The sequence below is a fragment of the Apteryx mantelli genome, chromosome 4 (assembly GCF_036417845.1).
Source record: "Apteryx mantelli isolate bAptMan1 chromosome 4, bAptMan1.hap1, whole genome shotgun sequence".
Lineage (NCBI taxonomy): Eukaryota > Metazoa > Chordata > Aves > Apterygiformes > Apterygidae > Apteryx > Apteryx mantelli.
The window spans coordinates 44064878-44089541 of record NC_089981.1 but is presented as its reverse complement, the minus strand read 5'-3'; the positions used below and the strand labels follow the sequence as shown (position 1 = coordinate 44089541).

At 41.5% G+C, this 24664-nt stretch overlaps 1 protein-coding gene across 1 annotated transcript in view; it reads right to left on the bottom strand.

Annotated features, from left to right (window-relative positions):
- TSPAN18 (tetraspanin 18) overlaps positions 1-24664 on the bottom strand; it is a 125948-nt gene that overhangs the window by 39136 nt on the left and 62148 nt on the right. The window contains exon 2 of the mRNA XM_067296324.1: positions 22843-22973. The gene's annotated coding sequence lies outside the window, so the exon portion shown is untranslated. The remainder of the gene's footprint in view (positions 1-22842; positions 22974-24664) is intronic.

Below are 24664 nucleotides of genomic sequence, written 5' to 3'. Positions count from 1 at the left end.
AGCTTTGCTTCTGCATCTTTTGGATGAAGCATTTTAACCCGGCCATCAGTCGCACTTGCGTAAATTAGCCCTCCAATACTTCTGCTCTGCTCCTGTTTTCTGACATCAGCCTCCTTGCGCTCAGGATCCCTATTTGACCTCTGTCCTTTCAAGCTGTGCACCCAGGTGCCCTGGAGATGGGTGCAGCTCCTCTCTGATGAGAGAGGAGACTACGTACAGGAGACGCACAGAGAAGTATGAGGGGAGCAGATGTACTTAGGGACCCGTTGTTTTGATAGGCAACTCTCCTTTTTTGAGCCTGCACACTCCTTATGGGTCAAGCAGAAAGCACGTGATGACCCTGGCCCGCCCTGTAAAACTCTGCTTACGTTTGACTCCTAGGTTGTCCTTTGCCAGTCTTGCTGCCTGAATGCTTCTACTCAATGGAGCTGAGCACACATAATCAACAGAGCCAATTTTCCCTCTTTCAGCCTTTTGAGCCCCATAAGGGCAAGAGAGCTGAGATGTGCAGGGCTTCCCAAGAGTTTTACAGCTGGTGAAACGAGCATAGGCTCACTGTGCCCTGACTGACCAAACCACCACAATTCCCAAGCTGGACCTGCTGGTATCTCTCTTCCTCATCAATTCCACTGCTTCAAATTTTGATTGAGAGGCTTTATTTCATCTTTTATTTCTTAACTTCCCACCTCTTTTGCATTTTGCACTGTCTTGACATTGTTATCTGCACCACATACTCCGCACCGTATTTTTTTTAACCGATTTTTACATATGATTTCTCACTTAACAAACCTGATTTTGCTCAGAAGTATCCAAAAAATCTCTTAGTCAAAAAGAATGAATGAAAGAATAAAAGTGAAAGCCAAGCAAGCTCTCAGCTAAAGCTCCCATTTAAGCCCTTTACATATCCTGTTTGGAAATATCTGCTCCTCAAAGTCATTTTTTTGGTGAGATTGCATCTCCTCATGCAATACATTATCTTTGCATTATCCCAGGGCAAAACCATTCAGGTTTCTCAGCTAACATTTATCTGCTGCTTCCCTTGCCATTCCTGGAGGATTACAAATGGGTTCAGTGACTCCAAAGCATTTTGGGGTAGTAGCCAAGATATCCTTGTGGTAAAGAAGGCAAGTCAGAGGTGACCAAATAATAACCGAATCTATCAGTATAGACTGGGGGATTCATTTCTGTAGAATCAGTGTAATACTGCTAAGCCTATACCAAGCACCCAGAATAATGGACTTTCCCCTACTTAAATCTTTACTATTGGTTCAGTGATTCTGAAATCGGTCCCTTCAACTGGACTATTATTTGGCCTAAAGATTAAAAAATATAATTTCCATCTGGGGGCAGGATATTTTTTTTAATGTCGGCTTTTATTCAGCCATTTAGCAGGAAAAAAGTGACTACAGTGGTGGATATCAGATCAGCAGGTAACCTACAAAGCAACCCGATTTTAACAAGAGCGTCAATGTGCAAGGGCTGAAGAATGGCTGAAGATTTAGAATATCTGCTTCAAGAAGCATTATACTTTTATATGAGTCATAGGTGAGATGGGGAGGCACTTGCTTCATACATTCCCTATTTCTATTAAAGACAGAAAAGGCAGGATTTAATAAATGAAGGCATTTTTAAGTTACCACCTGTGGTTATTAGCTTTGCTTGGGGATCTCCGTTTTGTAGTGACTTATAAAAACAAGGGAATTACCTGGGACAAGGGGTGCTTAACAACAGTGGGTCTGACAATATCTTCCCTCAGACTGTTTCACTTTCCCAACCTCACAATCTGAGCATGGCCTCATCAGAGTCAGCTTCTGTTCCAAGTGAGGCCACATTTTACTAGATGAAATAAAAAGATATGCCATGACTATGCTCCCTTTATAGAATCAGTTTCTTTCCTACTGTATCAGAAGGTTTAGCGAGCATTTTAAGTGAAACGTATAGGAACTTTAAAATTCTGGGGCTTTTTCCTTTCTGAAGATGATGTAGCATTTTTATAATTGGATCTGAATGCATTTACACCAGAATAATATATGCTGATCCATAAACTATAGTAAGGCATACCATGGTGGGGAATTCTTCCACTTTAACTATGCAAGTAGAGCTAAATTAGCAATTCTGCATAGTGCAGAAGAAGGTTTCTTAGCATTTGTCTGCTTTAAAAAATGTCCAACAAGAGCTCTCAAGTCATCACAGCTTATTCCATACCCCAGAGCAAAATACCATCAAAAGCCTTTTTTCCCCCAACAGTTTAAATACAGCCACTGTAAGCTTTACAGTCATTAAAAAATACATAGTCATGAGCAAAAAAAAAAAAAAAAAAGGAAAAAGGAAAAAATGTCCAAGCAGATCTGGCATCTGAAAGCATTACTTTACATTTTAAATAAAGGAAGTACTATTAATTACAAAGCTCAACAGATTCTGTGAACAACACCAGAAAACATAATATGCACTTGTAATAACACAATTGGAAAAATAAATAAAACATCAACAGAATAAACTGCAACTGGCTAAAGCAAACTCTACCAACCTTTCCTCAACTCATTCTCCAGTTAAAATGTGAGCAGACTGGCTTTCACACCAAGCCCCAAAGGTCCAGTGCTCTGTCAGGTCCCAGAACTCCCTTCGCCTGGCATCCTTCTGCTACACACTTTTCAATATTAGCTGCACACCTCAGACAGCAATGGGCTGTTGCGAGGTTTCTGGAAAGAGGCATGTCTGGGAGATGAGCCAAGCACAGATCAGTTCTTATACTTGGAATTGCTTCATGGAAAGAAGAGAAAACCAGCCCATTTGGAAAACTGGGGTGACATGGTTCCTGTGGCGATGCCCAACAAGCATGGAGGAGCTACAGGTTGCATAATAGTATTGTTGTCACTAAGCAGTACTCAGAGGGGCTCTGCAGCAATTTATCTAGCTATATGTGCCATAATACAAACAGACAATCAAAGAGAACCACAGGCTGCCCCATAGCTATCTGATAGATCACCTGAGGGGGGGGGGAAGGGCACTTTTTGTCCAATTCACCACCTGAGGTCACAGTGCGTGTCCTTGATAAAGGAAATGGATCACAAGTAAATGCATCCAGCTCTCTGAGGAGGGTGTAAAACCACTGGAGGCAGGCTCAGGGCTCCTAGGGACAGCTGCAAGACTCCAAGTTAGTTCTGAAACAACACTTTCCACTAGGACACTGACCTGCTGAGCAGAGGTTAACGGCAGGTTCAGGCCATCATACACAACAGCAAGATAATGAGACAACCTGCAAAACTGCAGCCTCAGATTTTCATTCACAGTGGTTTTCAAAATACCAAAGATTGGCTAATGAGTGCAGACAGGAGGAAGGTCTTTCTGTTCTTACAATGTCAAATAATACCACTGTGCTAGTAACTGTATAAACCTTGGATATTACATGACCTACTCATGAGCTCAGGTCCTGAGCTGTTTATCATAATGTTCAGAACAAAGCAGAAGCCCTTCCAGCTCCCCTAAGTGACCCTACTACTATTCATTAAAAGGACAGCAAGTGGTTTGCTGATAAAGTCTAATTCTGAGGTATAATATGAGTGGATGAGAGCTATGATAATTACATTAGTAAGGGTAACTGAAGTCACTGCCATATCCTTGTTCGCTCTTTAATTTAACCCCAAATAGTGCAAGTTGGGCTGTAACTGAAAAAAAAAGGAAGGAGAAACTGTTCTTCTGTTGTGTGAATCTGAGTGCATGATTATGATGTTGAAGATGTCTAAGAGGGAGTTACTGAATATTTAACCTTGGAAATGGAAGCTTGGTTGTCTCATCCTGTTAACATCCACACATATCTACCATTAACTCTAATTAGGGCTAACAGGGAGTTCACATAAGTATCTCCATAATTAATGTTAATAGTAGTTACGGGCAAATGTTCATGGAAGATGAAATGCCAAGTTTCTTCTCCAGGGTTAAACATTCAACAGCCTGCATGTCTCTCATTTCCATTTCCTACCTTAAAAGCTCTCTAATCAATTGCACATATCACAGACAGACTTAAGTGCTAAGTCTTAAAACTAGAGACACATACAGTCATAAGTAACAGCACATGCTACTATTTATAGTAATATAAACACAGACACACAATACCTGATACAGGATACACTGATTCACTGCTCTACACTTACTGTTATACAGCTACCACAACGACATAAAAACAACACAGAAAGACACATTCCTTTTTCCTTCAAGACAGATGAACAATATTTTTTCTCTATCTATATATTAAGATAAGTCATTTTCAATTAACAAACCAAAGTGCAAACAGGATTATAGCAACAACCTCAATTAGCCTTATTCATGCCATTATGCCACCCCTAGCTGATAGGCTCTATACTATATTCCCAAATCAGGCATTATTAACAAACCATTAAATCTGTAAATGAGAACAGCAAAATTATCTGGCATAATCAGAACAGTAATAATAATGCACCTTCTATTTTGATTCTGGCTCCCACCCTGAGCTCCACAGCAGTAGTTCATTTAAAAGCATTAAGAGAGTGCTTCCAGCCAGGGGTCATTTACTAGCACAAAGTCTTGCTCTCTGCTCTCTCATCCCATCACAAGCAGAGAATTTCCATCAAACTTGTGCGATTCTGGAGTCAAGTAGATTTATAAACTGCCTTCAGTTGAGAAAGTATTTATAAAGCCTTGGGGAACCTGACAAATACTCTGCTGTTTCCCTCACGAGTTGTAGATATTATTTGAAGGAACCTTATGATGCTGAAGCCTATGCCAGGGACTTCATGAAGGGGCATAACGCAGAAGAACAGGAGCGATGGGGAGAGGCAGTGCGGTAACCCAGACAGAAAGCAAAAAGTTGGACAAAGTCCCTGTGGGTGTACTCTAGTAGAGCCAGAAGAGGAGCTGTGCTTGTGGAAAATGTGACTCACACAGCTAAGCCCTCCCTGCGCCCTAATGCTAACAGTCACTGATCTTCGTATGCTTGGGGGTAGCTCCAATCACAAAATGCATGCGGGCATGAGTCCCACTGAAATTAACAGGTGCCTTGTCTAAAGGAAGAAAAAAATATATTTGTATATTTGTCAACTCACCTTTACTGGCCATAAGTTACATTAAAGGCACTTGTCTCCCAGGACTCATCTTAAATCTTATCTGGCTGCGTTTTGGCTTTGCTATGTGAAAACAAACTTTTTTTCTTGCTTTGTTTTCTGCTTTAGGGAATTAGTGACTCAAACAGGATGCTGAAGACTCAGTGGGATTTATTTTCCATCATCCTGAAGTTTTTTTTATTAGGCATGCTGGCTTATTAATGCACTTTAAACATCCATTCAGAGCAAAGTTTTCAATAAATAATTCTTGCCTCCCCATTGTTTCCTCATAATTTTATGTTTTTTTGGTTTTTGTTTTTTACTGTTCAGGAAAGCAAGGGTTTGAAAGCACAGAGGGCACCGATCTGAGGTGCAGTGGCTGTCTGTAATGGTGACAGACACAGCCCTGCTTCTAAAGCACAAACCCCTTTGCCATTCCTTCACAGCCTCCTTTCTCAAAGGCAAGGATCACATTCAGCTCCCTGGATGTGCCCTGCTCTGGGTACCCAAGCATTGCCTTTTTTGAGGCACTTAGTCCCCACACTATGTCCTCTCCTCTTCTGGTTCCACACTCCATCCAGGCTCCACTGAAGATACAGCCACATCTTGCTTTGATGCACCCACCCCATTGCTGAATTCTGGAACCTCACAACTTTGTGAAAGACAAGTGTCTATAGGAAAATATCCCTTCCCTTTACTTGGTCAGGTTTGGTTTGCCAGAGGTATGATTCTATATCCAAGAAGCTTTTCTTGGAAGAGGAAAATTGAATATTGTTTCCTGGAGATATAAGATCAGCACATATTTTAGCTACAGTCAATCTGGCTGAACAGAGAAAATTTCTTTGCAAATAAAGGATAGCATTTTAAAATACATTTTGCATATTCATCATACACTATTTTTACAAGTACTTGTAGCAATGGAAATATTATTAAACAGCAGCAGAACCAAAAATGACTAGAACTTTCTATTACCTGTTAGAAAATTGGTCCCCTCCGTACCCTGCTCATACTCCTGGCACTTAAAAATGTGCAGTGAAAAATAAAATAAAGTCAGTAAAAGTCACACTTGTAAAATTACATTTTAAAATAACAACATTGTAAAGTGGCAGCTACAGAATGAGGTGAAATGCTAAGCAACGAGTTGCCCAGACATTTTTATAGGAATTGGAACGAATGTCCAGTAAGTGTCCAAGGAAATCGGAGTTGATTGAAACTTCTGGCTACTCTGTATTTTAACTGGATGGCTTGTGCTGCTTCAGCCTCTTGCCAACAGGCTGACAAGGATATTAAAACAGGGAGCAGGAGGGGATCAGCCAAGTAAAGTGAGCAGTCATTTGTAAGAAGATAGTTCACCTTCTCTTCATTTTCAGTCAACCCAGCAAGCATGTTCTATGTTTATGCTGGATATCCAGTTAATTTTCTCCCAGACTGTGCAAAACACAAACATATATTGGCAACATGGATGGCATAAAGAGATGGATCTTAGCCAAAGGAAACTGCTTTCACCAGCTTTTTTTCTTTTTCCTCAGCACAGACAGGAACATTAGAAAAAGGCTGTAACCGCACACTATGATAAGGTAGCTCAGCTGGAAGCTGAGAACGTGGGTTCCAAGGGCTATTTTGTAACTCTTTCAAATTTCTTCCTCTTATTGTAGTTCTGCTGCTCAATTCACCTGTACAGCCTTTCTTTTCAGTCTAACTCACAACAGACTGCCTTCCAGTACAAAGATCTTGCAAGTGTGATTTTGCACAGCGATATCCTATGCTTAGCTAGAGAACTACTGAAATACAAATAGATGACTGGGTTCTGATACCATGCTTTGAAAATAAAACTCTGACCTTTTACAAACGCAACTATCTGGACAGCATTTCTAGTGGTAGTGAGCTTGGGAAGATTTCTTATCTATTTCCTATAATTTTGCACGATGGAATATCACAGGCTTCCAGAGAGTTTCTTGCATCTTCCAGATGAAGCCTGAATCTGCCAGCTGAGAATTTCTTTCAGCAGAGAGTTGTTGTTGCTTTTTCTCCCCCACCTTTTTAAGGCTTGAAAACAGAATTTTGACATTTTTGTCAGTCCAGTGTGGAATTTCTGATCAAAGCAAGAGAAAATGTTTTAACTAGACAAAGGTGTAGCAGATGGGGAATTATCCTGGGATACAAAAGATTCAGGCTGATGTTCCTGATCTACCCAGTTCTCGCCAAGGAATTGCATTTACATTTCCCTGGATCCAGACAAGTACCCTAATCACTAGGCTATTGAGTCAAGAACTTCACGAGGCCAAACTAAGGTGGTCCTAGGAGAAGGGATCTTGTAGTGATATAGACCTATGTCTTTTTTCTTTTATTATTACTTTTTACATTAAACTATTGAAGGGTCTAGATTTTTGAGCTATACCAGCAAAGATGAGAACCTCCGCAAAATTTCAAAACCCAACATATCTTAGCAGCTTCCACAGAGCATGCCAACTGGATGTTGGGAGATACCCTCCAGTTAAAATGCACTGAGACATCTGTATTTTTAAGAGGCAGAACCAGAAACAGCTGCAGACTGACTGATATACCAGAAACAGCAGAAAACTTCTATAAGGAGCATGGCTCTTAACCCTACCCTCTCAGAAATTCACACCACGACAACAATATAACTTTTTGCCTCATCAGGCCTACTCGGCTGCTCCTGGCAAAGCACTGTTGTGATGCTGTTCTCCTGCTGTTTCCCTGCAGAGCCTCCAGCACTGCCCATTGCCTGGAATAAATGCTGGAGTGCCGCAAAGGGTTACTCCTTCCACTGACCCGCCTTAGCCCAGTTTTCAGGGCAAGTGTAAATGACATGGAGCAGCCCAGGCTGTCACTGGTGAAAACCAAAGCAACCACAGAAGTTATCTACATTCAGAAGCCACAAAAAAGTATTTATTTTCTTTCTCCCTCTAAAATAAAATAAAATCCAGTTATAATTATTCTAACTATAACAGATACTTCAACTTGCAAACATTCTCAAAGCTGCAGTGGGGAATAAGCCAGCTGCGTCACTTGCAGCAACTCATCTCTGGAGTTGGTTGCTGCATGACCAAAATATATAAAGAGGCTTTTTCCTGGTGATTCTCAAAGCCAAGAGTCCTTGTTTAGTCTCTTCTTTAAAACAAGCATTCCTGTAAAGTACAGTTAAATCTAAACTTAGCACTCAGTTCCTAATTGCTTTCCTCTAATTGGAGATTAGAGGGTGTTTTCAGTCAGATAGGCTGATGCACTGTCTTTTAATGAAGAAGTAGCCAACTCCAATTACATGTATATGATGTCTACACTACATTAATTCATCATCACTACAGAAATCACTCTGATGGAAGCCAAGACCTTCTGTTTTTCAGGTAAATTTTCTCAACAGAACAACAAAAAAAATCAGTCATGGGTAAAAGAAGATCCTGCAATGTCATGAAAGACCAGCAAAATGCTCTGAGGCCATGCCCAAGCACAGCTGTAACATCCCATTCCTTCCACATCACTCCGAAGGATAAGAGAGCATTTTCAGCACAGTCATAGGGGATGAAGGCTTATACAACTTTGATGCCCCACAGTTGGAGGGAAAGACAGCAGTTAAAAGACTACTAATCTTGTATCATTTCCCTTTCATTACTTTCAGTTTTGATTTTGGGTAGTGCTGAATAAAGAAAAGGACATTAATTATTTAACCTTACAAAAATAATCATGCCTCTTTGGGGGCTCCCTTTTTGCTTATGTTTCCTATTCAGTCCCCAAAAGATTTGAGCTCAATACACACTGATAAATTCAAGTGAATACTGTACCCGTGGACTCACTAAATACAAATCCAAGACAAGACTTCAAGCTTCTTGCAACTTTGTATCTACCTTTTTTAAGTGCGGTAAAACAAACAAACAAACACCCCCCCCCCCCAAACTAACCCATTTCTTTGAAACAAAACTTGAAATCAGGGTCATTTTTTTTTAACTTGGTGTTTCAATATTACACATGTGCTATTACATGATATTACAGATGTACTATCGTACCACTTATTACCGTAAGTTGGCTAGAAGAGGAATCATGCTTGTGTGGACTAGCTAATGCTGGTTTTAAACTCTTTCAGGCAGTTTTTCAAACAGAATTTGTTGCAGTTTCATCACTATTTATCCACTTCTGTATTGTGAGCTTTTTTTTTTTCCAGTAAAGTAGTAGTTTAGTAGTGATAATTCCTTGTTTTCTCAATAAAGCAGCTGTTCAGTCCAGCCTTGCCCTCACACTGGAGATAAGAATTTCATCCTCATTCTGGTCAATGGATTTTAAGAGTTCCTTCTAACACAGTTCCCAAAAATGCTACTCCACTCTTCATTTCAGCAGAAACCAGAATGAAGACTAACACTTCTCATCCATTTATTCATTTGAGAAATTATGCAGTCTTTTGCCAAGTTTCTATATCAGCAAAAAAAATTCAAGGACAAGAAAAAGGTGTGCTTGTAAACAGGACAACTTCTACAGTGTAAGCTGCTTATTCTTATGGGTCAGAGGGATATTAATACTAAAATCTGATTAAAATCTTAACATTTTACTGATGCCCTTAATTAGGGTGCATTTGTTTTACCTGAACAGATGAACTGATGAAATACCTAACAAATTTATTTATGAAGAAAGGAAAAGAAGAGGAAGAAACAACCTCAATGACAAAAAACCCGCACCAGTCCAAAGCATTTTTGTATCTAACTTCGCCTACAGGCATGCTCTTAGATCATATAGTACTTCTGTCACACAAATTTACAGTGCTTAGCATAAAGGAACACCAATTCACTATTAGAGATCTCGCATGCCATCACAATATAAAGATTAATTTTCATTACTTTAATAATGCTCATTGTCACAGTTCCCAAGTGCTGTTTGAAGCACAGCGTTCTACAGACATACGCAGTAAAAACACTTACGTTACAATATGAACTAGCCCCATTTAAGGTAACTAAGCTTAAAATAATTTTTCACTGATCCGATCCCAATTATTAAAGTTCATAGACATTTACATACATGCTATATGGCAGGGGATCCTGTTAATCATCAGCTTTGCATGTACTCAGCCAAAGAGAGAGGAATCCTTCTTGCAATGCAGTTGGCATAGTCCTGTCTGAACACAGGAATAATGCATGAATTGGCCAATTGCTGTCACTGAGCAGTAATGTCTATGGAGTGCAAAGAGCACTTTCATGTTTAAGAGGAAACACTATTTTAAATATTCAACAGCCACTGTCTTCTTCATATTGTTCTCCCACAAACTCAGCTAGCACAAAGCAAGCTCACAGGCTCTGGTGCCATATTGCCAGGAAGGCTGCTTGTCAGCAGTTGTAGTGGCAGGCAACAGCAGGAGGCTCAGAACAAGCTCTGAAATAAAATGCTTATTCAAGAGATAGCACAAAGGCTGGTTTTCTAAGTGGCATGAAGCGCTTCACCCTGCGGGAACCCTCAGATCTCTGCACTGAGCAGCTGGGTTGCACTTTTCTCCTATCAATAATAATGATAAATAATAATAATGATAGCAAAGTAAAAGGAAACCCTTAGCCTACAAGCTGCATCAGGTGGACTTAATGCTCCTGCCTGCAGGTGCATGGGGCTTAATTCCACCACCTCTCACTCCCCTGCAGCCTCCCAGCTTTCGCATACATATATGAGTGGCTGGAGAAGCAAGGCTGCCCTGTATCCAGGCAACGGGCAGTGCTGAAGGCTCTGCAAACCGCTTCAATTCACATCAGGACTAGCTGGGGCAGGTAACCCCACAGATTTTACAGAGCACAGGAGAGAAGCATCATTTTCAATTTTAAAGAATAAAGGCAGAGAATAAAGCAAGGTCTCTAACTGTCTTCTGAAAAAGAAAGCACCTTCTCAGGTCTTCCTGGGGCTACCTGCTTTCCCAGCACTGCTCACTGGGGAGATGTTAAGGACAGTCATCAAAACATAATGTGTCTGGCTTTTTTATTTCTCAGTGATGCTTAAGTTCTCATTTAGGTTCACCTCCTTCTACTTCAGGAATTTTCTAAGTTTACTTGCCACCTTGGAAACAGTTTCAGTTCCCGGCCCTGGGTTTTGGCCAGGCAAAGCCTACCAATGTCACGATTAACAGATGAGACAATGAACGTGCACACACATCGCCAGCTTTCAAAGACAGTCTAGGGGAGAAAAAGTCAGTTGAGAACAAACAATCTATCAATCCTCATATTTACAAAGGGAAAAACGTCTTCATGAGTATGTGGGTTAAAATTCTAATGCCAGTGAGGTCAATGGGAGTATTTCCATTAACTTCCGTGACAACAAGATTTCAACCATGGTGTTTTGGGCAGGTTTCCTCTGGATGCTGCTCTCCCCATCCCACTTTCTTTCCCTATACTGCTGATGCTGACAGAGATTTGGATGGTCTTCCTGTGACAGAGGTACAGTATTTGAGGAAAGACCAAAGAACACCAGGCAGTAAGGAAGTCACAGACAAGAGCTAAAACACACACAAACCTTGTCCCTGAACATCTTCAGTTCCCTTAACAGATGATCTACAGGCCACTGGCATTCAAATCACCAAACTGCAGAGGATGGAGTTATTTGAAAGAAAACTGGAAGTATATTCATATAGCTTTTGTAGCATTCATCTGTTTCCCAAATAATTGTTAAAGCTGCCATATGGACATTATATAATTGCAAATATACAGGGAAGAATGATCATGAACAGAGGAAAGAAATCTATGACAAACTGCTCCATTAAGATGCTCCGATTCAAACCAGACATAATTCAAAGAAACTCTATGTCCAGTATGATAAAAGACGGCACAACAGTCCTTTCCTGACTTACTCAATGCTACACCAGCATTTGAGAATCTTAGCCATAGACATCATTCACGATATAACCCCATCCAGCAAACATAACATACAGTCTAAAAACCTCTCTAGTCATCCCAGTACTGATATACAATCCACTTGGGATTTTTGCTTTCATTCATCATGACTGAAAATGTTAAACAAATACTACACAGGGGTACATGAAATGCCAAAATCAGGAGCACTCTTTGGAGCCTGGGAATTCTCATGGCTCTTGCACTAATCTTAGTTCTCTGTCCGAGCCTTGCCTCCTCTCTTAACAATTTATACAGCCTCACTGACTTGTCAAAAAGCTTCTTTTCCTTCTAGTAGCAGCAGCTGTTATTGTAGGAGACAGCACAGTATAAAGTTACTCATTAAGAGAGGTAAGGAACTACATCCCTGGAATACAGCGTCACCTCGAGTTGAACTCTGGGGAAAAGTAAGTACAGTCCTCCTTTGCTCCTTTGTGAGCAATAATACAGAATATCAGAAGGGACTGGCCAAAGTGCATGCTATGCATGTGTCCTCAAGATGATTGATTCATAGTATACAATTCCCATTACTGCTCTGAAGCAGAGGCTCTAGTGCCAGGAGGCCAGATCCTTTGCAATACGGTGTCCCCTCCCCATTCACCTGCAGCAGCTTTACAACAGTTTGCTTAAGTTGGCCCACTGACTCACTGGGAGGGAAGGCAAATCTCTCTAGCTTTTACACCAAATGAGCTTTCCCCCTCCAAATTCCTACACATACATAGACTGTCTTGAGTCACTTCTTCATAAGTCTTCTTTACAGCTTTTCCCTCCCCTGCCTTTTTTGCAAAGGGCCCTTTGCACCATCACCTCAGCGAAGGTGAGCAGAGCTGAGCTGCATCAAAGACCCTGGAGGCAGAGGAAAGAGAGAGGACAGAACAAAGGTGGGGAAGGCGGCCGCTCAGTGACACAGCACCCCTCACAGCTAAGGTGGGGAGGTCCTGTCTGAGGCAAGGAGGGCTCCAGAGCAGAGCTGGCTGCAGAGATACCAGGGGACAACTTTATCTAGATCGAGGAAACCATCAGGACATTCTGAGCACACTTCAACAAAGCCCAAATGCCACTGGCTTCTTCAGGATCTACAGCTTTAAATACCTGTTTAAATGCTTTAGAGAAGCAGGATCAGACGGCTTAGCCCTTTGCAAGATCAAACTCTTCTGCCTGGTGCTAGTCAGTGCAAATCGATCCCTTGATCACAAATTAAAAACAAAATGAGCAGCACTGAAAAGAACAAGACAGAGCAGCTCAGAGAAGAAACCCAGAGAGACTGATTGATTATTCCCAGAATGCCTTTCCCAGAAGCATTAATGAAGAACGTGCCTGGCACAGCAGCCTTCAGCAGCGCATGGAAACATTTGAAAAGCTCACCCGGCCCCCCCTTGCACCCACAGACCTCCCTGCCTGATGAGCATATTTGAAACAGTCCTGTAAAGCACTAAGGCCTGGATCCCCACTAAAAACAACATTCCCTTCCTGCATCTCCTCCCTTTTAAATCAAGCTCAAAACCCAAACCGGGGGCACCTCCAGTATGTGTACAATGGTATCTGTCCAACATTCCTCAGTAATAGCATCAACTTGGGATGGGGAGGAGAGATTTGTTCACTGGGGAAGGCACCATACGAGGGATACAGGCAAGAGAGGCAAAATATAAACAATATCCTTCAGATGTCTCAAACACAGCCTGCTGCTGGTGTTGAGGGCAGTCATTTTAATCCTCAGCTGCATTCACTGGGACACGTTAAAAGAAATGAAAAATTTGCAAAGATGACATTTAATCATAACCATGAGTACTCATGCTTTATTCCTTGACTTGAAACTGAGAGTACTCTGTAACTCAATAAAACTGACTGGAAAAGCAGAAACAAGAAAGGCTACAGGAAATGGATTTACTGGCAACCAGGAGTAATAAAAGCACCTCATATCAGTAAGACAACTAAAACGCTAGGGTCATTCTCCTGCCACACAAGTGCCAAACTCTTCCAGCAAGGAGTCACAACAAATGTTTTACTAGCAAAAAAACAAGTAAAATTACTCTCTCTCTGTATCATCCAGAAGAGCATACCAAGATGATTAACAGATTTTGTAGTTTGGATGACTAAACCAAAAAACAGAGGGGAAGAATTGCTTCGGTTGAATTGGAAGGTTTTTTTTTTGCTGAAACAAAACAATATGAAAGATATTTCTTCACATCAACTCCCAAAAGGCTTTTTCAACCTGAAATAAAACATCTACTATATTTGCAGAGTTTTTAAAATAAAAAACCCTCTTTTATAAAAATGTTGGCTCATATTTTAAAAGGAGAATGTGATTTTATTTTTTAAATGTTTAAAGGAGCTCCTTCAGCATTTCTAAAACAAAAATATGCTGCTTAGAAAAATCTAGAATTAAATGTTTTGATGTTTAAAAATATACATACAACCCTTTTTTGACTGAAACTATTTGCTTCATTTCAACTTGTTTTCATAAAGATTTATGGTCTCCATAAAGCTTTTGGAAAAAAAGTTGTGTAATTTATCTCTTTTGTAAAAATGATGTAGTACAGAGGAGTGATTCCCAGATTTGATACACACAGCTGATCTTCTCTTCAGAGGAGAAGAAACATCAGGTTGCTGCAATTTCAATTAATTACCACTATTCCTGACCAACAGAAAAAACACATAGTAAAAGACTAAGATTTCAAGCAGAAGACTAAGGCAGTGCTTTCAAGTTTGTACACCTAATGCTCAGGACTGTTAGGTACAATAGGGATTTATATTGCTAGTTCTAAACATCTGAATTCTAGTTTATACTTATATCTGTCTAGTTTGAAGTTTTCCAAATGAGTCATTTCTGACTACAGCAAAAAAAAAAAAAAAAGACGAAAAGAAGAGAAAAGAAAGAAATTATGGAGCATTTCATTACTCCTTTTTAAAAGTCGTCATCACTTATTCCCCTTCCTGGGATGGAGACATATTGAATATACTGCATGTTATCCAGAGATAATATGGACATACCAAATCACTACGGGAATCAGAGCTTTGATTTACTCATCTCCAGGTATTTTAACTCACCACAGATTTTACTCATGTAAATAGTGTGAATGTATAGTCTTTATTTTGTATACTTTTGGCAAAAGGAGACAGAATAGTAGAATGCCAACTCCTGGTTCTAATCAATTCAGTTATAGTTTGGCCTTCACTGCAGCTACCAGATAACACACAAAATTGGGAGATGGAAAGGGAAATGGAAAAGCAAAGGCAGTTCTGGCAAGTGATCCCACTTTCCAGTAACATAATCCATACACTAAGCCAACTCAACTAAACAGGCCAATAACTTGTGATAAACTACAGCTCTGTTCTGAAAGCTGAACACTTAAGCATGGGAAAAAGAATAAACTGATTCCTTTTCTTCTTGTTGGGTATACATTTATGGGAGATTTCATGTTTTTGTGAACAGTTTTAAAACTGAGGATATTATTTTTAGCCTCTTAGAAATGTATTCTTGGATGTACTTTCCAGCCACAAAGGTTATAGGTGGTATAGGTCAATCTGAGGAGTTAGTGACAGATTCTGCCCTGACAAACATGTCAACTGTATAGCAACGTGTGTGTGTCTGTCTGTCCCTAGCATCAGCCAGACTCACCTTGACGGTAAGCAGGAATGCACATTACCTAGCCTCACAATCACCACTGCAGCAGAACATGGGAAAATGAGTGGGGTCAGGTAGCTATAAACTCTAATATCCTGTCATCAACAGTGGCCAGGGAAAGGTGCCTGAAACAGTTCAAGATGGCAATTATCAAACAGCCAGTTCCCAAGAAAAGGCTTCCTTCTACCCTTCCATGCTCGGTGGTTGGCTCATGCCAAACAGCAGGGAAGGAGAGGGCCTGTTAAAGCTTTTATTTACTTCAGACTTTCAAACCAGTGCTACAGCCAGTCTGAAGATTAGCACCTGGTGAGAGCTTGGGTTGGGGGATTTGAAAATATCCCCCTGTAAATAATTAAAAAAGGAGCATGCATAAACATACTTCTTCAGAATTAATTTATTTTTGTGCATGCTACTGGGGGGTTGGTCCACTTATAAATGTGCTGTGTTCTGCTTTTTTAGAAAAGTGACAGCTGCAGACACTTCTCTGTTCAGCTGAACACCTCCATATGCTGGGCACCGAAGCTAAAACACAGGCAGAGCACTACCATTATATCCCATGTCACCCAGCCACAAAGTGCCTGCATGTCATCTCCACCTTACAGCTGCTGCCACATGCTAGCAAGGAGAACAACCCTGAACGTCCAGCATGTGTCCAGGGCTGTTCAGGTCCTGGTTTCTTATCTGCCAGTACTGTCAACAAACGTAATGTGTGCCAAGGATGCAGCTCACATCCATTAGAAGCTAGCTGGAGAATGAGTCATTTTACAAAGGACGAAACAGCCATTAGATTATCATTATCTTTACTATGCACAGTTCTGTCCAGTGGCTGACCTATCTTTAGGCTCCTCTTGCAGAAGAGCTCTCAAGAGTTTGCACTAAATAGACACAGCAATGCAAGCAAGAAACCTCTGCTTTACAACAGGTCAGGGCATTCTGGAGTAATAATAAGCTCTTCATATTCTGCAAGTTGAAAAATCAACTGTTTTTCAATTTTTTAATGTAAGATGTAAAGACATGTTTTGATGAGGAGTTTTTCTTGTGGGGAGAGGCAATTTCTGGATTACCTCTCTCTCTGTTTTTATTTCCCTTTCCAATTCCTACTTTCTCACAAAAAGAAGAAAAAACAGAAAAAGAAATGAAGAAGATAAACTCTCAAGAATCAAAACGTTTTCATCTTCAGGAGAGAACAAATGCAAAGTTTCACAAAGCCAGTTTTTGCACCAAATATAATGCTTCTATGGCTGTTCTCTGCAACAGAAAACTTAACAGCTCTATTACTGCTCTTTTACAGATGGGAAATAAAGGCAGAGAGAAATTAAGCTACTTCCCACTGTCAGAATGCAAGCTGGAAACAGAGCTAGCAACTGAATGCAAAACTCCCAAGTTCCACTTCGCTACTTATAGCATAATATTATCCTCATTACTGATTTTAATAGCTATCACTTTTTACTGATCTCAGCTCTTATTTATAAGTCCAAGAAAAAAAGCTTCAAATACACACGCATATACCCTTCTTACATATCTGCTTCCTGAGAAATCTCTGCAGTAAGGGAATAATTTCTAACAGCTATTAAACTAAGTGCCCAACTTTACTCAATGTTTTTCAAAATTCACAAATTCACTTCTGTAGATCTCAAAATAAGAAATGCAAAGCGTTTATTACTGTTCTGAGTGACACTGTCTCAGCAGTTCTCCCCCAGGATTCAGCACAGTGATGAAAGGCAGCTTTGCTTTTCTTGCACTGTCACATTGGGTAAACCCCATCTTCCCTTAAATTGCCACTCTAACTCTGAAACTAAGTGATAGTAACTGATGGAGATATATTTCTAGTGACAATTTATTTCCTCCTTCTTCATTGTCAGTGACATGTCACACAGCCCCCAGCTCCACAAGCAAACATGCACAGCCAAAACAATCCATGCATGCACTGCTGGTAACGCCAGAAGCCCTGACTCCAAGTCTCTAGGGCAACATCTCTCAGAAGTTACGTCTGTCTCTGGCAGATCAAGCTGCAGCAGGCAGCTGGAGATGTTTTGAGTTTTCCAGCTGTTTGTGTCACCTCTGGATCTGGAAGAGACAGCAGAAACAAACCGGCCTCACCTCTTCAGTAGCCACTTAGGGCCAGATGAATTAGCTCATACCACCTTCAACAGTAGCATGGCAAGGGCAGACAGTTGGAAGAAATTAGTAGCTTCAGCCTCCCTGCTAGCCCAGCAGAGCTCCTGATTTGGACCCCCCAGTGGCAGGAGCCCACATATTCCTGCTGCCCATCATAGGGAACACTCGGAGCAGGATTTGAACCTGTGGTAACACACACTGTGCGCCATGCGGGCATGTTGCTGACCCAACTCCCACCCTTCAGGCTCATCTTTCACTTATAAAAGTGCACACAATAAACGTACCATCTTTGGCTGAAAGAGCCTTATAAACGCATAAAGAGAGCCTTATAAATGCAAGTGGACTGTAACCAAAACAGGAGGCCTGAGAGTCTGCAGAGAGCTTGAAACAACAGCTCTCGAGTGAGAAGTGCCCCATTTATCTCAATGGATGCTAACGCAAACGTCCAATGACAATCATTTAAGTGCCAAAAATCATTAGCCATTTCATTCTCAATGTGAGAAGGGAGCACAAGGAGCATGGTTCCACACCATTCGCTATGAGGGATGTCTCATTTTGAAACCACAGTAGACAGTATTTGGGAGGCATCAAACTTATCCTTTGTATAGAAAAAACTAGATGAGGACATGCCACTGCCATATCCATATCAAGCATCTTAGTAAAGCTCAGAAGTTTCCACAATTGTAGCCTTAGTAAAAGCACAATTTATCATAAGGGAAGATTCTTTTGACGACTTATTTTGCAGAGATATGAGAGTAGTGCTGCTTCCCCAAACAATTCAATTCATAGTCTAAAGAGAAATTAAAGAAAATTAGAACTCCCTCAGTGTAATCATCATCTGCTTCCTCTGGCCAATGCAGCCTCAATTTCCAGGCTTTTATAAAAAACACCGAATCTTTTAAAAAGTCCTTACTCCATTTTCACAAAATTGCAGTTTCTTTAAAGGCTGCTCAGTTATTCCACATTTAAAAAAGGAAAAAAAATCATTTCCAAAAATATACACAGTTCTTAATAATATCAAACAATTCATTTTCTGCAAAAAAGTGTTAATAGAAAGTATTTTCCTCCTTTTCCACTGCTGTAATCATACCTCAGCATAACACAGACTGAGTATCGCAACATGATTGCCATGTATGAACCCCCAAACTTTGCTGCTGCTATTTCTAAGAGGGCAGCATTTTTTGTCTGTTTTTTTTAAGAAGTCTGCAACATATCAGTACCTGAACAGATTTTTATAGGGAGAACCAATTGGGAGGGCATCACAGGAAGTCAGAAGTGGTGGCAAGCATAGGGAGCAGTGTTAAAGTCTGCATCCCAATTAAAAGGGGAAGCATCCCCAACTTTTCTGCACACACATGCATACATGCACACTCCTCTCCAAGAACTGGCTGTGTTCCCAGCTCCTAGACCTATACAGTACTTTTCCCACTTCAAGCTCAGCTTCTGCTTCCCAGAGTCAGGGGGTTCAGCCTTATTTATGCTGATGTTGCTCTGATGGTCATTTTGCACAAGCCACTAAGTGGCTTTGTTTGGAGTTAGGACTTGTTTCCTCAGAGTGGGGAGTTTTTGTTCATTAACAAGTGAGTCCTGCCCCCAGGAAACAAAAACCAAACCTCAGAGATGTTTTCAGGTCGTCTTTCCAAGACCAGGCATGTTCTGATCCACCCCTGCTAACTGCGGAAACACCCAAAACCCCTTTCAGATTTGTTCTTCGTAGACAAGACAAGCCTTAGCCTCTAAAATAGTGCTGCACATAATGATTCTACCTGTGTGCTCAAATGCTTTAGCTGCCTTTGGGGAGAACTGGACTATGGTAGTCCCCGGCAGTGGACTCTGTCATTAGGCAGAGCAGAGGAAGTCCAGTTTGGGTGGCCCAAACTGGTGCAGGCCAGTGCCGCAGCACATCCGTGGAAATGAGCAAAGCACAGCTTGGGAGTCAGAGGTGCCCGTCTCCGCAGCCCCACGTCCCCAGCTAATAACCTGCAACAAGAATTTGCGCATTTCATAAACTGTGTTTTCAAGCAAAGGGGAGGCAAGGAAGCAGCAGTTCAGCTGCACTTTTTTTTTGTCCCAGCTCTGGACCACAAATCATAGAAATACTGGTGGAAAGAGACCTCTCAATTTGAAGTTCCGAAATAGGGCCAGTTCTGGGGGGAACATGCTAGGAGCAAAAGGCAGGATGGAGCTTTAAGAGTCCAGGTACACTTGCATCAGGACTGGAAACACCAACTTAATAATAAATGTAGATTGTGAATGAAGAGGGGTGCAGAGGGGCACTACACACCTCTGTCCCATTGCCTGATCATATTCTTAAGCAAGAAAAATCAAAAGGTAAGGAGGATTATTACTGAGCACAAGATGCAGGAAAATTCACAGCAACATCCTTTGCTCCTAGCATAATAGCCGAACCTCACTTGCTGCTGCCGCTGCTTAGCCTAATCACCTGAACTATGATAAATAGCCAAAGTGAAATCTTTTGAGCAGACCAAGACTGTACACACGCATTTTGGAGGCTGCTGCTTTCCTCATGTCCAGATCTCACACAAAACCAGAACAACTTTCAGCAAGAAAAAAGGCAACTGTAGAAAATCAATTTTTAGAAAGAATGTAGCACAATGCCATTTTCCTTATATGGCAACTGGTATCCCGTGTGGAGTCTCAAACAATAGCCAGCCTGGCAGGGGGTGGAGTAAGACCACGACTTGGGGGAAAAAAAATTATGTATATATATTCCCTGCTGGCCCTCACCCTCCATTTCCTCTTGGTTTTCTTTGTGACTGCACTGAAAGGGGTCAATAGCTCCCAGCTTGAGAAATGCAGCTTTTGAAAGGACTATCACCAGCATCTGTATTTAAAGCATGCCTTTTATTTCACAGCACCCCAGCCAGTGCACTGCTTTTAAGTAGTCAGCAGCAAGATGAACTTTCAGGGGAAAGAAAAAGGGAAGAGTGCAGGAGAAACCATACCTTTCTGCCTTGGGTTTACTGACACTGACACTGGAATAAAGCCTGCCAGGCAAAGCAAGGAAGGGGAACACAAGCTGCAGATGATCTAAGCTCTACAGATCATTACCCCTTGCTTCAGTCACCACTTCCGCATCCTTTAAAGTATGCTAAAAACCCATGTGAACCAGCAAAGCAGCAAGCTGGAAAAGAATTTCAGCTGATTAAAAATAATGGGTAAATTAGCACTGGATTCATCTAACACATCAAAGCTTTGCAACTTGATCTTCAGGGGTTAGGAAATACTCATCTGATAAAACAGGCAATCTAGACAAATTTTAATGGGCTTAATTAACTTACCTTGATAATGAATCACAGAACTAGTGGCTAAGTTCATATTTAGGCTTTCTATTTGAGGAAATACTCCAGAAGAGCTATGGCACATTAGAGTCAGGGATTTATTTGCAAACTTCACAGCCTATGTGGAAGGTGGCACTTGAGGAGTTGTTCAGGCCCAGCCTGCCCCTGCCTCATTCTGCAGCTTCATCCAGACACCCAACAGCAATTGTTTTGCAATAGCTTCTTGTATTAGGATGGGGTTTTTTAACTCGTTTTTGGAAATGGATCAATTCAAGTGTTAGTTAGTAGAATCAGAGTTTGTAAAATCAGCTGTTACAATAGCTTCCACGTTTAAACAGGTCCTAACTCCATCCATGTGCTTTAGAAACTGAATGACAGCTCTCACTACTAAAACTTCCCCAGATTTATGAAGCAATATGGGTGAAATGTCTCAGAAGGAAATTCAGCTCTGTCATTTACTTTTCCTGCACAGCTGGAGAAGAGGAGAAGGTGCAAGAACTAGGAATAGGAAACTGAAAATAAATACTAACCATCAGTCTGCTAGGACCGACATAATGAGGCAATGAAAAATTTCCAGAAGGCAATACTCAGAGCCCCTTTCTCTGCTGGATGAGCAAGAACTAGACTGGACCCAGCACCAGGGAAGACTGTTTCACTGGTCAGCAAGGACAGAGGACAGAGGTCAGGACAGATGTGGAGACACAGACCAAATAAGACCAGCTATGATTTTCCAGCTCCTGTTTGACTTTACATTCATCTACTTATTTGACTAGAGCCTCTCAGTAAATATCAGCAGAAGCCCAAACCATTCATCTAAAAGTCCTGAAATCCACAGATGGAGAGATGCAGTGGTACCTCCAGCCACACGATATGTATGAGCGAAAAACTATTATTTCATACAGTTCCCACTAGCTTGTCGATGAGAGAAGCCAAAAATGAGGCCAGGGAATATTCCTGAAACAGAGAACCAAATTGCCTCAAGAGAGTCTCTGGCAAAAGCAGCATATGACTTTGCATTCTGCTTTAGTTTTCAATCATACTATCTTTCTCACAGGCATTCAAATACATTATTCTGTGCCTTATCAGATCCTGAATTAAGATTGCAAAAAAGCTCCTGCGAGTCTGAGAACCTGTAGTTCAGAGACATTTATGGGGCTGTAATGAGCACTGACAGATAAGTTACACTCATGCATACAAGCTTGCAACTGATGTCTGGTTTAACACAACACAGCCCTAAGCTTTCATAATACAGCATAGGAAACAGAATCCGCCCGTCGCCTACTACTAATTGCATCTGCAGTGGTCAGGGGTTGAAAGAGAAGCAAGCAGATTAATTCTATTAGGCTGTGGAACAGTATCCCAAGGGGATGACGGAAAATCCCATCATTTAAAACAGGACTGGTACACACTGCAGGGAACAATGTCACATACTAGTAGGGGATTAAGGGTTTGGACTAAGGGCCTCATCTTTTCTAGATCTGGTTTCCATGAGTCATTGCAATTAGAGCTACAAGGCTTTTCTGTTTGTTTTTGTTCACTTTTGGTTGACCTGAAAGATCTTGTCCAATCAAAACCTGAATGTTTTCTTTCACTCCTTTCCCCCATATATACTTCTTTCTTCCTTTTCTTAATAAGCTTTCTCTCAAAATTAAGATAATTTTCAAAATGAAATTATTTCAGAATGTCTAAGTATTTCTTTACTAATATCTTATATGTAACATTTTCCTTTTTCATCATACCCTCCCACACTATTTGCCTATATTTGACTCAACCATGTGAGCAGTCTGCAGCAAGACATAGCAAGGCCATAGCCCAGCATCAGCAGTCTGGAGCATTAGCTGTGCTGTCTGCCTTACCTCTGTGCCACTTTGAGGGGACAGGTCTTCAGAGAAATACTTGCTCTTCTCTAGAAGTCAGGATGTACTAAATGTGCATCAGTCAGGATCCTTGGTTCTGGTCCCTGACACAGTGGTCCTGTCTGGTCAACCTGTCAGAAACGACAAAGACAAATACATAAGACAAAACATGCAAATATGCATACCTGAACACTGGGCCTGAGAAGCTTGTGACCTGGCTTTAGTCACTTCTGCTTGCACAGGTGAAGACCAGCTGTTTCTTGCACACCTGAATGAGGTTGGGGAAGTAGCTGGCAGAAGCCCTGAAGACTCTAGCCAGGCCTGGACTGAAGGCAAAATCTTCCTCTTCACTTTCCAGTCTATTTAGACTGGCCAGAAAAGCAACTTGACCAGAAGGCAGAAGGAGGAACAGGAAGATTTCTAGAAGAACAACAGAGGAGCAACAGAGTTGCTCTGCATCTTCTCCTACCGCTCTAGCTGTATAGCAACCTCCATGCACGTGGCAGAGCATTATTAGGCTAGTAAATCTGTGGACAAGGGTTCCCTGACTCCCCAGCAGGTTGGGGTACCCAGAAAGGAAAAGGTTTCAATCCCGGGTAGAGGCACTGAAACAGAAAGGACCGGATTTTCAATACATAGTAAGGAAGAGGCACAATTTGGTGCAAAATACGTCAGACTGCAAAACTGGGATTGCCGAGGCCTGCTGTCCTCTGGGAAAATGGGGTGGGAGAAGACCAAAAACATAGTGGGAGCTTTGGAGGACTGATAAAGAGTTCCTTTCTAGCCACAGTACAACTTGAATTGTCAGTGTCAGGCGTCGAACAGTCCAGAAGGAGGGAGGGAGACCGTACAGGAAAAGAAAGGTGAACCCCCTAAGTAAATGAGTCACTTAGGCACTAGCTACAGAACAGAAAGAAAAAGACTTTAAGAAAAGAGTCCTGAGGAAAAACAGGAGAGGAAAGGAACACTAGAAGGAGATTCTGAGTCCCTCAAAGGTAAGTTCTAGACCAGAAAAGGATGGAGAAGTGGATAAAAAAACAGAGGTAGTTAAATATTTAAAACATATATGTACACATATCCTGTATTGTATGCAGCAAATATGCACACGTGTTCGTTACTGTGTAGATGTTGCAGCACGTCTGTATGCTGAGTGAAGGGAGCCAAAAAGGCTGAGGATGGAAAACAGGGCAAGGTGATGGAGCTGAGGGGCAGGTAAAGGTGGGATAAAGATACTGAAATAGGCAGGGAGCAGAAGGGAGAAGCTCACGTGGTGAAAGCAGTGAGCAAGCAAAAGAACATAAATCAGAGCCTGGAGAAAGGCAGGAAAGGCCAGTGGGAAGGGAAGATGGATCATGGCAGATCTGGTCAGTTCCTCCCTTGCAGAAGTCAGCCAGACCCTGGGCAGAGAGAGGAGGAGCCAGCACTTAACAGAACAATATCTCCGTAACTGCTCCTCTCCAGAGAGCAGCACCGAGTCTGGATCTCATTCCCTCTGACAGCTCCAATTCAGATATGAAGCTGGCGCCACACAAATTATTTCATAGCATTGCTTCTCTCCTATCCTTCCCAGTTTACCTTGCTTCTTTTCTCTCTTTTTAAAAATAAATAACTGAAAACCTCCCCCATGCCCAGCCCCTCCAGCATCCTGAATCCAAAGCCAACTGTCCACATGCATATCTGGAGTATCACTCCCTTCTCTGCATCACAGAGCTGAATTAACTCCTCCAGGGTCAAAAAGAAAAGCTGGGGGACAAGGGTCTTTCAGCAACTCCATCCAGCAGTCCTGTAAGACACCAAGGCAGGGCAGCAACCAAACACCTCA